This window comes from Lampetra fluviatilis, chromosome 24 (genome assembly GCF_964198595.1).
Source record: "Lampetra fluviatilis chromosome 24, kcLamFluv1.1, whole genome shotgun sequence".
Taxonomy (NCBI): domain Eukaryota; kingdom Metazoa; phylum Chordata; class Hyperoartia; order Petromyzontiformes; family Petromyzontidae; genus Lampetra; species Lampetra fluviatilis.
Window position 1 is genome coordinate 1,865,895 of NC_136298.1, and position 17,662 is coordinate 1,883,556.

At 42.0% G+C, this 17,662-nt stretch overlaps 1 protein-coding gene and 6 non-coding genes across 7 annotated transcripts in view; 6 read left to right on the plus strand and 1 right to left on the minus strand.

Annotated features, from left to right (window-relative positions):
* LOC144941225 (riboflavin-binding protein-like) overlaps positions 1-567 on the minus strand; it is a 40,106-nt gene extending 39,539 nt beyond the window's left edge. Inside the window, exon 1 of the mRNA XM_078867845.1 lies at positions 504-567. The gene's annotated coding sequence lies outside the window, so the exon portion shown is untranslated. The remainder of the gene's footprint in view (positions 1-503) is intronic.
* A 9,559-nt stretch (positions 568-10,126) lies between these two features.
* On the plus strand, positions 10,127-10,209 carry TRNAL-CAG (transfer RNA leucine (anticodon CAG)). Its single transcript has one exon. It is a non-coding gene; the product is annotated as a tRNA-Leu (tRNA).
* A 1,698-nt stretch (positions 10,210-11,907) lies between these two features.
* Positions 11,908-11,990, plus strand: TRNAL-CAG (transfer RNA leucine (anticodon CAG)). The gene has a single exon. It is a non-coding gene; the product is annotated as a tRNA-Leu (tRNA).
* A 1,696-nt stretch (positions 11,991-13,686) lies between these two features.
* Positions 13,687-13,769, plus strand: TRNAL-CAG (transfer RNA leucine (anticodon CAG)). Its single transcript has one exon. It is a non-coding gene; the product is annotated as a tRNA-Leu (tRNA).
* An 808-nt stretch (positions 13,770-14,577) lies between these two features.
* Positions 14,578-14,660, plus strand: TRNAL-CAG (transfer RNA leucine (anticodon CAG)). The gene has a single exon. It is a non-coding gene; the product is annotated as a tRNA-Leu (tRNA).
* An 809-nt stretch (positions 14,661-15,469) lies between these two features.
* On the plus strand, positions 15,470-15,552 carry TRNAL-CAG (transfer RNA leucine (anticodon CAG)). Its single transcript has one exon. It is a non-coding gene; the product is annotated as a tRNA-Leu (tRNA).
* Positions 15,553-17,252: 1,700 nt separating this feature from the next.
* Positions 17,253-17,335, plus strand: TRNAL-CAG (transfer RNA leucine (anticodon CAG)). The gene has a single exon. It is a non-coding gene; the product is annotated as a tRNA-Leu (tRNA).
* Positions 17,336-17,662: the final 327 nt, after the last annotated feature.

The following is a 17,662-nucleotide window of genomic DNA, read 5'->3' on the forward strand; positions in this document are numbered from 1 at the left end:
GCACCTTAGACGGCCGCAGGGCACACGAGGGGGTGGGTGGCCAGCACCACACCCAGTCGCCTTTGTCTCCCCAGTGCAAATATTGACACCCCGAACCAGCTACTAAGTCGAGCTGGGGGAGGTCCAGGAACGGTTCATATTTTCGTTACTTGTCCTTCCCCCGCACCGTCAGTTACCACGGCTGAGCACGTACGGTGCGAAAGAAGTTCCACATACATGCATACACCATTGGTCGTGAGCGGGTTCGTAGCGCGGTGCGCCTAAACCACTGCACTGCCTCACCCCATTTCATCCTTGAACATACATACACACAAAAGGCATGCACACTAACGACACGCAAGCATATACAGCAACGCAGTGCAAGTTACACATGTACAAACACACACACGAATGCGCATTACTGGATTACGCATGCACAAACACATAACACGCGTGACCAACATGATATACATCAACGGTGAGGCGCTGTCAAGTGGGCGCGTGAATGACGGAACGTCACTTACCGGCTCTTGTTCTTTTGCACAAGAGTGTGGTGGACGACTCGTGTGTGTCGTGGGTTATATAGAGGCGCATTCGGGCCAGTGGGCGGAGGGGTGTGGGAGGCGTGGCGAAAGCCTGAAATGCAGGCAGGTGACTGCCATCATCAACCACAAACAATCCACTGCTGGATGAAGGCCTCTCCAAGGGGCTGCCACCTCACACGACCATTCGATATCATCACCCACCTAGCATGTGCACACAAACAAAATTTCACCGTTCCATCTCCCCGGTCGTCGCCCTCTCGAACGCGTTCTATTCATTGGCTGCTACTCCGTCATTATTCTTGACCATCGGGACATCCGTCCATTTTAGTTGTGATGTGTCCTGCCCAAGCCCGCTTCCCTTTCTAAATAATTTGGATGACGTAATTAACATGCATTTGTTCTCTGATCCACGTGTTCCTCATCCTGTCTCTATAAATGTAATTCCCAGCAATGCGTCTTTCCTCACGCTGTTTTGCATGGAGCTGCTGCGTCACCGCGGGCGCGGCCCACCAAAGATTTGAGCCATCGGCCACCATTGCTTGGTTTGTTTCCAACCACACGGCTCCTATTCGCGTACCCTTGCTATGGCAAACAATATTTAGTTTGCTGCCCAGCTAGGCATTGGTCAGCCTGGATGCTGGTTGGCAGGATAAAAGCGGCCTTTGTGCCTTTCTCTGTCTCTCTTGTAATGTTCTCTCTTTTGTCTCTTTGTTACTCTGTTTATCTCTCTCTACCAAGGCTGAGGTTTGGGAAGCTATCCAGATATAATGAAGCGTGGCTACGATCCAGTACATTTGTTGTCATTCGCTGACTCACCCCTACTGGACATCTGTGAAAAAATTGCTTCATAGCTCATCAAATTCCTCCAAGATGAATACAGATTCCGATTCTGATTTAGCGGCAAGAGAAGTTTGGATCACACCGAATTATAAAACTACAACATGAACATGCTGGTTTGCAAGGTGGCGACGAGAATATGGGTTATGGATCTTTGTGTGCTATCCCCTAATATGCGTGGGTTTTCTCAAGGAGCGCCTGTTTCCTCCAACACCCAAAACATTCCTTTAAGTTCCCAGTTAAGGACTTTCTTGGGGAAAAAAGGTCTTGAAATTTAACGAAACTTTCATGGATATATGAATTACACCATTTTTGTTGTTATATTCTATATAAACAGTATTGGAAATAATATTCTGGTTACATAAGAAATACTACGACTATAAGGGGCTATTTGAAATATAGTCATATTTGTATTGTTATTGATGCTGTTAATTGAGGATGACTGGGGTGCAGTTGATGGGTTTGACAAGTGAGTCAGGGTGGCAGTTAGCAAGACATTTCAAGGCTGCACCTTTACCTTTTGCAGAACAGACAATAATTACACTGGTCTACAATTTTTTAGACGTCATCTGCTTTAGAGTTGAAATGTGCTCTTTATTATGAATTTTGATGTGCTGAATTCAAATATGACAATTAAAACATTGCCATTATGCAGCAAAATAGCTTTAAGACTAATCTTCAATGAATCAAGGAACAGTCTCCACTCATCTGGAGCATGAACGATACTGAGGGCTGCCAACACACCATCGATGTTGTTGCAGGCTACAAGATCACCTTCCACGAAGAAGAATGGGACAATATCCTTTTGACAGTGATGGAACATGGAAACCCTAACATCGCCTGCCAGGAGATTCCACTGCTGCAGTCTGGAGCCCAACAGCTCTGCCTTACTCTTGGGTAGTTCCAAATCCCTGGCAGGGTCTTTCAGTTCACCTTGTGTAATGAGGTGTGGTTCAGAGGAGGAGGATGGCAGAAAATCTGGGTCATGTGACCTTGATGGTTCAGGACCAGAAGTTTCATCCTCTTCCTCGTCTGACTCAAGTGAGAATGATTCTGGTGCATCAGGAACCGGCAGTCCTCCATTGGGTTCTGGGCATATAGCTGATGGAATGTTTGGATAATGCACAGTATACTTTGTCTTCTTTGACACACCTTTCCCAACTGGAGGCGCAATGCAGAAGTAACAATTGCTGATATGATCCGTTGGCTCTCTACAAATCATTGGCACTGCAAAAGGCATAGATTTCCTTTTCCTGTTCAATCACTGGCGAATATTTGTTGCACAAGTGTTGCTGCAGAAGTTATCTGCTTTGTTCACACAAGTACGAGGCATCTCTGCTCACTTTGGCTAAACAGAAATGTGTCCCTTTGCAAAATCAAACACTGACAAATAAGAGAGCACGGCACTGTATGATTTCTAGAGCTGATATAGTGCAAATTGTTCAGCAGAGGGATGTAAGCCTAGTTATGATTGCATCATCCATGACTTCTAGGAATAACATGATGCCATAATGTATGATGCAATACCAAGTTCAGATTTAATAATTCGTTGTTCTGCTCAAAAAGCAAGTACTGTCCAAACCCAGTCATAGATTTATTCATAGATCCAGTCAAACATGTATTTTAGTCATTTCTGGTTTAAATTGAGATCCCTTCCCTTTATAACTCACTTATCCTCCGCAATTCCCAAGTCAAGGGTCATATTTACTGACCCAGTAGCATATCTTGAAAACTAGAGCTAATCAACAATTTTAAGCATCATTTTCATTCTCAGTGACCCAGAATTAGTAACGTTGGACTACATTTATTTCGGAAACATTTTAGCTATAGACCAGTGTTATTGGCAGACAGTATGTGCAACAATATACTTTAATATTTTAACATTGCCCAGTTACGTCCCATCCTCTCAGCTACTGATACGGAGAAATTGGTTCATGCTTTTACTTTTCTCACACATCGACCACTGCAACGGTATCTGGAACATCCAGCAAGGTGTTCTGTGGACTCCAGTCTGTTCAGAACGCAGCTGCTATGCTCTGACCCGAACTCCTCGTTGAGAACAAATCACCCCTATGCTTGCATCACTTCACTGGTTGCCGGTTCAATTCTGTACTGAATTAAATGTCCTCCACCTCACATTCAATGCCCCGAGTGATCTCCCACACCTACGTGCATTTGGGAGTCGTTACGTTCCAGTAACGACTTTGAGGTCGGCGGACCTCAGATCTCCTCTGCATCCCCAGAACGAAGTTCAAGTCCATGGGCGATATCTGGCCATTCGCTTCTGTGGCAACCCAGACTGTAGAACTCTCTGCAGAAGGGCTGTCAGGGAGTCCGGTTCGGTTGGGATCTTCAAGTTCCGCCGAAATATGTTTTTACCTTTCAGAAGGCTTTTTCTATTTTAATTCCGCTGTAAAGCGCGTTGAGGTGCGCTATATAAGCTATACTTAGTATTGTTGTCTGATTCTGTATTATTTTTTTCACAGTGTTCATCTTCTGAGGAGACTGGTACCTGCCATTGGAATGTGGAACTTCCACCAGCTCAGGATCGCCAATAAAGAGGAGCACCACAGTGCGTGTGAGCACAGAGATGCTGACTTAATTTGACGTCAATAGTTATTGTGAGGTAACTGTAGACTGTGTCTCCACTCTTTGAGCATCATAGAATGTCCGCCATTGGTTCAGGATCGACAATCTTGATAGACATCACCCAGAACTCCAAAAAGCACAGGGACACTTTGACCCTGTACACAGCAGATGAGCAGAAGTTAAAAGGGTCACAGTGATCTATGATGCTTGTTTTTGGAGTTAGTTTTCTCATTTATCCTTTAGAATCAGCTCACACAGCAAAGATGTGCATTCCATATTCTGCACCAGAAAGAAAGCATTTCAATATTTTCTGATCGTGGCATATATAGTGCCTATCTCATCTGTATACCAGACAGAATGCCATTAAAGGCAATTTTTTGTTGCAACAGTGTTTTTTGTACAGTCAATAAATAGAAAATTAACAAGGGGAGAAAACTAATAAAAGTTTTAAAGCAGAATCTTGGATGATACAGGGCGATCCTTTCGAGATCACCGCCGATGGCAATAGGGATGTAAATTGATACACTTCTCACATTCCTCTTCCGCTGTATGATCTGGAAGCCGTCGCTTTCAAAATATTAATCACATGATGAGACGAAAGTAAAGGTTTGTTGTAAATTAGTGGGTTATCTCTAAATAGATCATCTTGTATATTTCATTCCCTTGAAGTGTTCACATCGGAAAAATCTGTTATGACATTCATTATGCAAACTGACTGGCCACTGGTTAGTGACTTTAAATTGACCTCCAAAGTAGCCTAATTCAAACTCCAATAAGTATTTACATGTTTATCATGGCCGCTTGAAAAACGATAACTGACATTCTAAGATGTATTTTTCACTGTGAAAAAAACCTCAGAAAATAACTATTCCTTCTGCACAGGAATGAATACTGATAAAATGGCCATGACTGATATTCTCAGAAGTGCAGTCCGAATTCCACCCTGAGCACTACTTGTATAACTGAATACGCAATAGTTTAGGGTCATTGATAGCAAAAAATGTGAGCGTACATCAACAGAACTCTGTTATGTGTATCTAGATTAGCACGGTTGGCTTTGTACGATGCAAAAGAAGCTCAACATACATACACATAAAATGTTTGAGTCCATCGGCCTCTTGGCAGCATTTGTTTGATAAATGTTATTTTAAACAATTGCTACTGGGTTTAACAAATGCTACTTGGTTATCCCATCTCAACTATGGGGCCATGGAAAGCCAATTTGCCAATGGTCTAAAACATGTTATAGTTAGTGCTCCACAACCCAGGAGTTTAAAGAACAAAACATGTACTACTTTTGAAAGCTGACCTAAACTACAGGGTGAAATAGAGATTGACCCAGAATATTAAATCTTAATTTTCTAATAAAATAAATATTGGAATTAGTTTTTTTATGTTTAGGGTTGCTTGAGTTGATCAGTTTAACATTTTAAATAATACTCTTTGGTTTTTTGGTTAAAGTCACATAGGTATAAAATAAAAAAAAATCACGACGTTTCGATCGCAACACAAGCGGTCGTCCTCAGGCGGAAAAAAATAGAATCCTCAGAAGGTTGTCTCCCATGGGTGGACAAAAACTCGGTTTTTCCAGCGGCAGGCATCGGGTTTTAATACAATTAAACCCGATTTTGGGGAATTAAAACCTGGTTTAATGAATACGAAACTCTGATAGGTTTAGGCTGCTTCCTCGCCGGTGCTGCTATCGTACTCGGGGCCGTCGGGCACGGGGTAGTCGTAGAATGCGGGCAGGTTGGTCTTGATGAACACGAGCTTCTCCACAATCGTGAGCGCCAGTGAGTTCCTTAGCTTGGAATGGATGAAGCCCATCGTTGAGTGTATCACGGCATCTCTTCAGAAAGGTGAGCGACTCAATCAGGTGAGCCTTCTTGTCTCGCAGTCTGTTAAAAGATCTAATAGTTGTGTGGAAGCCCTCCCCGTAGACGCGGTTCAATCTTGATTTGAAGCTTTCGTCACTGCAGGAATCCATATTCTTTGGTTCTTTCGGTAAAGTCACGTAGGTAGAAAAGATAATAAAAAGATCTGACTATAAGTACCAATCCAGGCCCATTAGATTTCTGCTTACATGTTTACACATTTAGAATTGGGTCTCACAGCATACTTTTTTTTCGATGGTAAGGTCAAAAATAAATGTATATATTGCGATTTTATTTTATTGAAAATTTTATCTTTCAGGTCACTTTACAGAAGATGATGTCAAATGTAATACGTGATGTAATTTTTGTTGTAATGAACACGGAAAGCCCTGTTGTCAAACTACTGCTGAATGAGGGCCTCCTCCCGGCTTACAGGGGTTATTTGACTATACTTCAGCGTGCTCGTCAGTGCAGGTTGGTGAAGGTGAGGAAATAAAGAGGTAGAGTAGCAGTGGAAATGTCTGCACTCGCCCACAGCGATGTTAACACGTGCTTGTGCATAATTGCCACAAGTTCAAGCACTGTCCAGGCTCAGCTTCCAAAATCTGACAAGATCAGGTGCATTCTGGCTGATTTTATCATTGAAAATGTTTGATATTCAGCGCAACTTAATTTACTTTGTAATGTGTATGTCGCGGTTACTAAGCAATGTAATAACTGTTGTGGAAGTTGTGGTGGATGCGATATATGACTTGCAACATAAAGCGTAACTTAAAACATAATACTGTCCTTTTTTACAAATACAAATAGCATTAATTTAATGGGCGCTATTGTTGCACCAAGTCATAGCAGAAATAGCATTCGGTGACGTATAAGCGTAGCACACTGTGCAAGGTCACGGCAGCAGTCTTGAGCAATGGCACGTCGGCTGTCGTGATAAATTTACTCTCCTGCTCTTGAATGGATTTGGGTGTTGCTCTAAACGACGTGTTATGAATTCACGGGGGACAATTGTCACAGTGTCGTGCTAAAACACATTTAACACAATCACACGTGAAGGTGGCTATTGGTAGCCATCTGAGATCATAAACTCACCACTACACTTGAGAACCTGGTTCCATCTCAAGCGACTGTCCAGGATTTGAACCCATCACCTAAACTGTTCTGCCTTTCTGCTCCGATTCTGGAAAAACCTCATACCTTGCTTATTTTGAAGCTTTAAGGTAATGCCATACCACATTGGTGGTGTAATGGTTAGCACATTGGACTGGCAATACAAAGGTTTGCTGGATAGATTCCATCATCCGCCACGGCAGTTGAAACAATAATTGCGTATATTTTAATCCCTTCCCCCACCTCCTGCCCAGCCAGCAGTATAATTGAGTCCGGCACATTTGATCGATTGGCAGGTTGTGTGTGGTGAGGTAAAATGTGCTTTTGCCCACCAAACTGTCTCTCGAGTTGGCGGCAGTAGGAGAGGTAATTTCACCAGCAGTGGCATGAGCAAGCAATTTCAGGGCTGTACCTTAACCACCTTTTCACATGTAAAAATTTGTACTGCAGATTTTCCATGAGTGGAGCAGTGGTTAGTGCACTACGCTATTAACTAGACAACCTGAGTTTGAATTCTTGGCAATGGCTAACATCAGTGGAAAGTGATATTTAAACAAGTCCTCGGCCTTCATGGTGAGGTTTGGTCAAACAATCCCTTCGGTAGGACATGTTACTGGAAGGGATAATGGCCAGTGGTAGATACTTTTACGACAGTGCCAAAACTATTACAGAAATCACCCACTGAGATGGAGAAATGCAATAATTTCACGTGCAGATGCTAGATTATTGCATCACATGACTGTGATAAATGGTGACATCTTGGTGAGACCTTCATCCAGCAGTGGATTGACAAAGGGCTGAATATGCTCGATGGAGTAGATAAATACGTCCAACTGTCCTATCTGTACCGAAAATAAATATGTTCAGTGGTCAACAACTCAATAAATGTTGAAATAGTTGTGTTGACATCAGACAATGGTAATGATTTACGAAGACGCGTCAATCATTGCAAACAGAGCTCGCTATCAAGTGAAGCCCAGGTTAAATGCCACGTCAAATGTTTCCACCACACGTTGCAACAAAACCGTGCACAATGTAAAGCATTACCTGGCCCGTTAGGTCAGGTTATTGCCAAGAGGCCATATCTGACTGCTGACTCACAATCCTCAACTGATGTCGGTCCTTTGCCATCTCCTCAAGAACGATCTGGTTTCTTGCACATATCCCATATGCCAGTGGTTCACAACCAGTGTCAGAAAAATGTCAAAAGTGCGGCAACAGAACACGCAAATAACTCTTTTCCACTGCAAAACCGGGAGGCACCAGGTTGTTATATCCATTGTAGAAGTCATGTCCCGTGTACAGTATAGCGGAACTTTCAGATTGCCATAGTGAGGATGACCCTCGCCAACAAACTGTCAAGGGTAAGCACACTGCACGATGAATCTGTCAGACATTTGTTTGCCAGTATCAAAATGATGTGTGGTTAATGCAGACGTGATGCCTTGTAATAGGTGTCTAGTTGGTGTTTAAACATTTTAACACATGTGTTATTGCCAAAAAAGCTATAGCATATTCTTCTTACTATTGTAATGAGAGAGCGCCATCTATTGGTTGCTAAAGGGTAACTCGGTACATTATGTAACGCCATCCGATCCTAAGAGGGAACAGTATCTGGGCCAAAGGTGATGGGCGGAGTCGGTAGAGATGCTTCGGGAACCATCGAGAAGATTTCATGAGAGGGCATGGCCAGAGGCGGAGTTTAGCTGCACCCGGGGGAATATAAGAAGGGGCAGAGGAAGACTCGTGGTCGGTGTGGGGAACCTTGGCTCCGAGCTACGTCGCTGCTCGTCGTCTTCTCGCTTCGCCGCCCGACCACGTGGCGGATCCCTAGCAGAGCTCGCCTCTCCCCTCCAGCATGCCGCCAGCCAGCGGCGAGGCCGAGAGAGCAGGGCGGACTCTGCCAGCGGATCGGAGATACGCGTCGTCTAAGGGCGTTGTCATCCGGGAGAATATTCGGAGAGGGAAGGAGCGGGGTCGGTGCTCTACTGCAGTGGGGAATTAAAGAAAAAAAGCACCCTCTACACGAATGGTCTTGGAAGGTGTTTATTACACTATTTACTTGATCTGAGTTTGATTTCCAGTTATGGCTAACATCAGTCACAAGTTATATATGAATCGGTCTTGGCGTCCCCCACTTATTTCACCAACCCGCAATTTACAACGTGGTAAATTATAGTCAAATAAAAACATTAATTTACAAATGGTATCTGTGGTGACAAGGCAACACGAGCCGGAGGCACTCCACCCTGAATACAGACAAAGATTGCCCATAAAGCCTTAACATACTTATTTGGACAAGCGCTGTTAGCGAGCACATATGAACGCTGGCACAGCACCACGTCCTCCCCCAACCTCACGTCCTCTTTCCCTAGCGCTCACGCGCCCTAACCCACACCGCCCCCCTCTCTCCCCCCTTGCCTCCTCCCTCTCTGACCTATATAACCTCTTGCCACGGCAGCTCTCCACGGCAACATTTTCTTGCTGTGGTTGTCCCACCTGATGAAGTTCGCTTGTGTTGCGATCAAAACGTCGTGATTTGTTTTATTTCTACCTATGTGACTTTACCGAAATAACCAAAGAGTATGGATTCCTGCAGTCACGAAAGCTTCAAATCAAGCATTAGATATATATTATGGAAGGAAACTGCTATGACTGTTATACAACCAATTGTCTTCCTGTTGTAGGGCAGGTCGGATAGTGCGGCCCCCCTGGTGTGGATATGAAGTAACTTGATGATGTTACGTGAATCAGTTCTGTGATATATTTTTCCGTACACCATTGTCTCACACAGGGCATAGACCAGCGCTGCACGAAGTCCAAATGTACGCTTCATACCATGCATGTCACCAGCAGAATAATTTCGATTCAATTTGACGATAAGATTCAGCAATACCCTCAATTAAACATGAGTAAGAATCACTGGATTTCCTTGATCAAATGCATCTTGGTTATGAATATTCTTCACGGATATTTCTGAGTAAATATTGGAATTCCCTCCTAGGATCATGCATCCGTCTAAATGACAACTAGGTTGTCCAAAAATGGTGGGTATTGTTTCGCTTGAATCACTTGTGATGAGGAAGTGTTCTTGCTTAGATAAATAATTGGAATGTTTATTTCACATGAACCACGTGGATCGATTGCTGAGAATGGATTAAAATTTGCCTCTAGTGACACCATGCCACAGTCAGGATGGCCGAGCGGTCTAAGGTGCTGTGTTCAGGTCGCAGTCTCCCCTGGAGGCGTGGGTTCGAATCCCACTTCTGACTGCATGATGCTCTTTTGTGAATTAACAAAAAATTTCTGTTTTGTGATTTCAATGAAGCTTAGCTATCGCAATAGAATTGAGAAATATTCGATAATGGAACAAGGCAGGAAAGTTTGGTGAATATAAATATGAGAAAATCAAAAGTCACACACAAAGAGTGATTGAGAGCATTACATATTTTGTATGGAGGGAAACAATGCAAAAAATCACGTTGGTATGCAAGGGGTCGGCATAAAAACATGTAAAATGAAAATTAATAATACTGCTATGACTGTTATACAGCCAATTGTCTTCCTGTTGTAGGGCAAGTCGGATAGTGCGGCCCCCCTGGTGTGGATATGAAGTAACTTGATGATATTACGTGAATCAGTTCTGTGATATCTTTTTCCGTGAACCATTGTCTCACAAAGGGCATAGACCAGTGCTGCACGACGTCCAAATGTACGCTTCATACCATGCATGAAACCAGCAGTATAATTTCCATTCAATTTGGCGATAAGATTCAGCAATATCCTCAATTAAACATGAGTAAGAATCACTGGATTTCCTTGACCAAATGCATCTTGGTTATGAATATTCTTCACGGATGTTTCTGAGTAAATATTGGAATTCCCTCCTTCTAGGATCATGCATCCGTCTAAATGACAACTAGGTTGTCCAAAAATGGTGGGTATTGTTTCGCTTGAATCACTTGTGATGAGGAAGTGTTCTTGCTTAGATAAATAATTGGAATGTTTATTTCACATGAACCACGTGGATCGATTGCTGAGAATGGATTAAAATTAGCCTCTAGTGACACCATGCCACAGTCAGGATGGCCGAGCGGTCTAAGGTGCTGCGTTCAGGTCGCAGTCTCCCCTGGAGGCGTGGGTTCGAATCCTACTTCTGACGGCATGATGCTCTTTTGTGAATTAACTACAATTTTCTGTTTTGTGATTTCAATGAAGCTTAGCTATCGCAATAGAATTGAGAAATATTCGATAATGGAACAAGGCAGGAAAGTTTGGTGATTATAAATATGAGAAAAACAAAAGTCACACACAAAGAGTGATTGAGAGCATTACATATTTTGCATGGAGGGAAACACAATGCAAAAAATCACGTTGGTATGCAAGGGGTCGGCATAAAAACATGTAAAATGAAAATTAATAATACTGCTATGACTGTTATACAACAAATTGTCTTCCTGTTGTAGGGCAGGTCAGATAGTGCGGCCCCCCTGGTGTGGATATGAATAACTTGATGATATTACGTGAATCAGTTCTGTGATATCTTTTTCCGTGAACCATTGTCTCACAAAGGGCATAGACCAGCGCTGCACGACGTCCAAATGTACGCTTCATACCATGCATGAAACCAGCAGTATAATTTCCATTCAATTTGGCGATAAGATTCAGCAATATCCTCAATTAAACATGAGTAAGAATCACTGGATTTCCTTGACCAAATGCATCTTGGTTATGAATATTCTTCACGGATGTTTCTGAGTAAATATTGGAATTCCCTCCTTCTAGGATCATGCATCCGTCTAAATGACAACTAGGTTGTCCAAAAATGGTGGGTATTGTTTCGCTTGAATCACTTGTGATGAGGAAGTGTTCTTGCTTAGATAAATAATTGGAATGTTTATTTCAGATGAACCACGTGGATCGATTGCTGAGAATGGATTAAAATTTGCCTCTAGTGACTCCATGCCACAGTCAGGATGGCCGAGCGGTCTAAGGCGCTGCGTTCAGGTCGCAGTCTCCCCTGGAGGCGTGGGTTCGAATCCCACTTCTGACAGCATGATGCTCTTTTGTGAATTAACAACAATTTTCTGTTTTGTGATTTCAATGAAGCTTAGCTATCGCAATAGAATTGAGAAATATTCGATAATGGAACAAGGCAGGAAAGTTTGGTGAATATAAATATGAGAAAATCAAAAGTCACACACAAAGAGTGATTGAGAGCATTACATATTTTGTATGGAGGGAAACAATGCAAAAAATCACGTTGGTATGCAAGGGGTCGGCATAAAAACATGTAAAATGAAAATTAATAATACTGCTATGACTGTTATACAGCCAATTGTCTTCCTGTTGTAGGGCAAGTCGGATAGTGCGGCCCCCCTGGTGTGGATATGAAGTAACTTGATGATATTACGTGAATCAGTTCTGTGATATCTTTTTCCGTGAACCATTGTCTCACAAAGGGCATAGACCAGTGCTGCACGACGTCCAAATGTACGCTTCATACCATGCATGAAACCAGCAGTATAATTTCCATTCAATTTGGCGATAAGATTCAGCAATATCCTCAATTAAACATGAGTAAGAATCACTGGATTTCCTTGACCAAATGCATCTTGGTTATGAATATTCTTCACGGATGTTTCTGAGTAAATATTGGAATTCCCTCCTTCTAGGATCATGCATCCGTCTAAATGACAACTAGGTTGTCCAAAAATGGTGGGTATTGTTTCGCTTGAATCACTTGTGATGAGGAAGTGTTCTTGCTTAGATAAATAATTGGAATGTTTATTTCACATGAACCACGTGGATCGATTGCTGAGAATGGATTAAAATTAGCCTCTAGTGACACCATGCCACAGTCAGGATGGCCGAGCGGTCTAAGGTGCTGCGTTCAGGTCGCAGTCTCCCCTGGAGGCGTGGGTTCGAATCCTACTTCTGACGGCATGATGCTCTTTTGTGAATTAACTACAATTTTCTGTTTTGTGATTTCAATGAAGCTTAGCTATCGCAATAGAATTGAGAAATATTCGATAATGGAACAAGGCAGGAAAGTTTGGTGATTATAAATATGAGAAAAACAAAAGTCACACAAAGAGTGATTGAGAGCATTACATATTTTGCATGGAGGGAAACACAATGCAAAAAATCACGTTGGTATGCAAGGGGTCGGCATAAAAACATGTAAAATGAAAATTAATAATACTGCTATGACTGTTATACAACAAATTGTCTTCCTGTTGTAGGGCAGGTCAGATAGTGCGGCCCCCCTGGTGTGGATATGAATAACTTGATGATGTTACGTGAATCAGTTCTGTGATATCTTTTTCCGTCAACCATTGTCTCACAAAGGGCATAGACCAGCGCTGCACGAAGTCCAAATGTACGCTTCATATCATGCATGACACCAGCAGTATAATTTCTATTCAATTTGGCGATACGATTCAGCAATACCCTCAATTAAACATGAGTAAGAATCACTGGATTTCCTTGATCAAATGCATCTTGGTTATGAATATTCTTCACGGATGTTTCTGAGTAAATATTGGAATTCCCTCCTTCTAGGATCATGCATCCGTCTAAATGACAACTAGGTTGTCCAAAAATGGTGGGTATTGTTTCGCTTGAATCACTTGTGATGAGGAAGTGTTCTTGCTTAGATAAATAATTGGAATGTTTATTTCACATGAACCACGTGGATCGATTGCTGAGAATGGATTAAAATTAGCCTCTAGTGACACCATGCCACAGTCAGGATGGCCGAGCGGTCTAAGGCGCTGCGTTCAGGTCGCAGTCTCCCCTGGAGGCGTGGGTTCGAATCCCACTTCTGACAGCATGATGCTCTTTTGTGAATTAACAACAATTTTCTGTTTTGTGATTTCAATGAAGCTTAGCTATCGCAATAGAATTGAGAAATATTCGATAATGGAACAAGGCAGGAAAGTTTGGTGAATATAAATATGAGAAAATCCAAAGTCACACACAAAGAGTGATTGAGAGCATTACATATTTTGTATGGAGGGAAACACAATGCAAAAAATCACGTTGGTATGCAAGGGGTCGGCATAAAAACATGTAAAATGAAAATTAATAATACTGCTATGACTGTTATACAACAAATTGTCTTCCTGTTGTAGGGCAGGTCAGATAGTGCGGCCCCCCTGGTGTGGATATGAATAACTTGATGATATTACGTGAATCAGTTCTGTGATATCTTTTTCCGTGAACCATTGTCTCACAAAGGGCATAGACCAGCGCTGCACGACGTCCAAATGTACGCTTCATACCATGCATGAAACCAGCAGTATAATTTCCATTCAATTTGGCGATAAGATTCAGCAATATCCTCAATTAAACATGAGTAAGAATCACTGGATTTCCTTGACCAAATGCATCTTGGTTATGAATATTCTTCACGGATGTTTCTGAGTAAATATTGGAATTCCCTCCTTCTAGGATCATGCATCCGTCTAAATGACAACTAGGTTGTCCAAAAATGGTGGGTATTGTTTCGCTTGAATCACTTGTGATGAGGAAGTGTTCTTGCTTAGATAAATAATTGGAATGTTTATTTCAGATGAACCACGTGGATCGATTGCTGAGAATGGATTAAAATTTGCCTCTAGTGACTCCATGCCACAGTCAGGATGGCCGAGCGGTCTAAGGCGCTGCGTTCAGGTCGCAGTCTCCCCTGGAGGCGTGGGTTCGAATCCCACTTCTGACAGCATGATGCTCTTTTGTGAATTAACAACAATTTTCTGTTTTGTGATTTCAATGAAGCTTAGCTATCGCAATAGAATTGAGAAATATTCGATAATGGAACAAGGCAGGAAAGTTTGGTGAATATAAATATGAGAAAATCCAAAGTCACACACAAAGAGTGATTGAGAGCATTACATATTTTGTATGGAGGGAAACACAATGCAAAAAATCACGTTGGTATGCAAGGGGTCGGCATAAAAACATGTAAAATGAAAATTAATAATACTGCTATGACTGTTATACAGCCAATTGTCTTCCTGTTGTAGGGCAAGTCGGATAGTGCGGCCCCCCTGGTGTGGATATGAAGTAACTTGATGATATTACGTGAATCGGTTCTGTGATATCTTTTTCCGTGAACCATTGTCTCACAAAGGGCATAGACCAGCGCTGCACGACGTCCAAATGTACGCTTCATACCATGCATGAAACCAGCAGTATAATTTCCATTCAATTTGGCGATAAGATTCAGCAATATCCTCAATTAAACATGAGTAAGAATCACTGGATTTCCTTGACCAAATGCATCTTGGTTATGAATATTCTTCACGGATGTTTCTGAGTAAATATTGGAATTCCCTCCTTCTAGGATCATGCATCCGTCTAAATGACAACTAGGTTGTCCAAAAATGGTGGGTATTGTTTCGCTTGAATCACTTGTGATGAGGAAGTGTTCTTGCTTAGATAAATAATTGGAATGTTTATTTCACATGAACCACGTGGATCGATTGCTGAGAATGGATTAAAATTAGCCTCTAGTGACACCATGCCACAGTCAGGATGGCCGAGCGATCTAAGGCGCTGCGTTCAGGTCGCAGTCTCCCCTGGAGGCGTGGGTTCGAATCCCACTTCTGACAGCATGATGCTCTTTTGTGAATTAACAACAATTTTCTGTTTTGTGATTTCAATGAAGCTTAGCTATCGCAATAGAATTGAGAAATATTCGATAATGGAACAAGGCAGGAAAGTTTGGTGAATATAAATATGAGAAAAACAAAAGTCACACACAAAGAGTGATTGAGAGCATTACATATTTTGTATGGAGGGAAACACAATGCAAAATATCAAGTTGGTATGCAAGGGGTCGGCATAATAACATGTAAAATGAAAATTAATAATACTGCTATGACTGTTATACAACAAATTGTCTTCCTGTTGTAGGGCAGGTCAGATAGTGCGGCCCCCCCTGGTGTGGATATGAATAACTTGATGATGTTACGTGAATCAGTTCTGTGATATCTTTTTCCGTCAACCATTGTCTCACAAAGGGCATAGACCAGCGCTGCATGAAGTCCAAATGTACGCTTCATATCATGCATGACACCAGCAGTATAATTTCTATTCAATTTGGCGATACGATTCAGCAATACCCTCAATTAAACATGAGTAAGAATCACTGGATTTCCTTGATCAAATGCATCTTGGTTATGAATATTCTTCACGGATGTTTCTGAGTAAATATTGGAATTCCCTCCTTCTAGGATCATGCATCCGTCTAAATGACAACTAGGTTGTCTAACAATGGTGGGTATTGTTTCGCTTGAATCACTTGTGATGAGGAAGTGTTCTTGCTTAGATAAATAATTGGAATGTTTATTTCACATGAACCACGTGGATCGATTGCTGAGAATGGATTAAAATTTGCCTCTAGTGACACCATGCCACAGTCAGGATGGCCGAGCGGTCTAAGGCGCTGCGTTCAGGTCGCAGTCTCCCCTGGAGGCGTTGGTTCGAATCCCACTTCTGACAGCATGATGCGCTTTTGTGAATTAACAACAATTTTCTGTTTTGTGATTTCAATGAAGCTTAGCTATCGCAATAGAATTGAGAAATATTCGATAATGGAACAAGGCAGGAAAGTTTGGTGATTATAAATATGAGAAAAACAAAAGTCACACACAAAGAGTGATTGAGAGCATTACATATTTTGTATGGAGGGAAACACAATGCAAAAAATCACGTTGGTATGCAAGGGGTCGGCATAAAAACATGTAAAATGAAAATTAATAATACTGCTATGACTGTTATACAACAAATTGTCTTCCTGTTGTAGGGCAGGTCAGATAGTGCGGCCCCCCTGGTGTGGATATGAATAACTTGATGATGTTACGTGAATCAGTTCTGTGATATCTTTTTCCGTCAACCATTGTCTCACAAAGGGCATAGACCAGCGCTGCACGAAGTCCAAATGTACGCTTCATATCATGCATGACACCAGCAGTATAATTTCTATTCAATTTGGCGATACGATTCAGCAATACCCTCAATTAAACATGAGTAAGAATCACTGGATTTCCTTGATCAAATGCATCTTGGTTATGAATATTCTTCACGGATGTTTCTGAGTAAATATTGGAATTCCCTCCTTCTAGGATCATGCATCCGTCTAAATGACAACTAGGTTGTCCAAAAATGGTGGGTATTGTTTCGCTTGAATCACTTGTGATGAGGAAGTGTTCTTGCTTAGATAAATAATTGGAATGTTTATTTCACATGAACCACGTGGATCGATTGCTGAGAATGGATTAAAATGTGCCTCTAGTGACATCATGCCACAGTCAGGATGGCCGAGCGGTCTAAGGCGCTGCGTTCAGGTCGCAGTCTCCCCTGGAGGCGTGGGTTCGAATCCCACTTCTGACAGCATGATGCTCTTTTGTGAATTAACAACAATTTTCTGTTTTGTGATTTCAATGAAACTTAGCTATCGCAATAGAATTGAGAAATATTCGATAATGGAACAAGGCAGGAAAGTTTGGTGGATCTAAATATGAGAAAATCAAAAGTCACACACAAAGAGTGATTGAGAGCATTACATATTTTGTATGGAGGGAAACACAATGCAAAAAATCACGTTGGTATGCAAGGGGTCGGCATAAAAACACGTAAAATGAAAATTAATAATACTGCTATGACTGTTATACAACCAATTGTCTTCCTGTTGTAGGGCAGGTCGGATAGTGCGGCCCC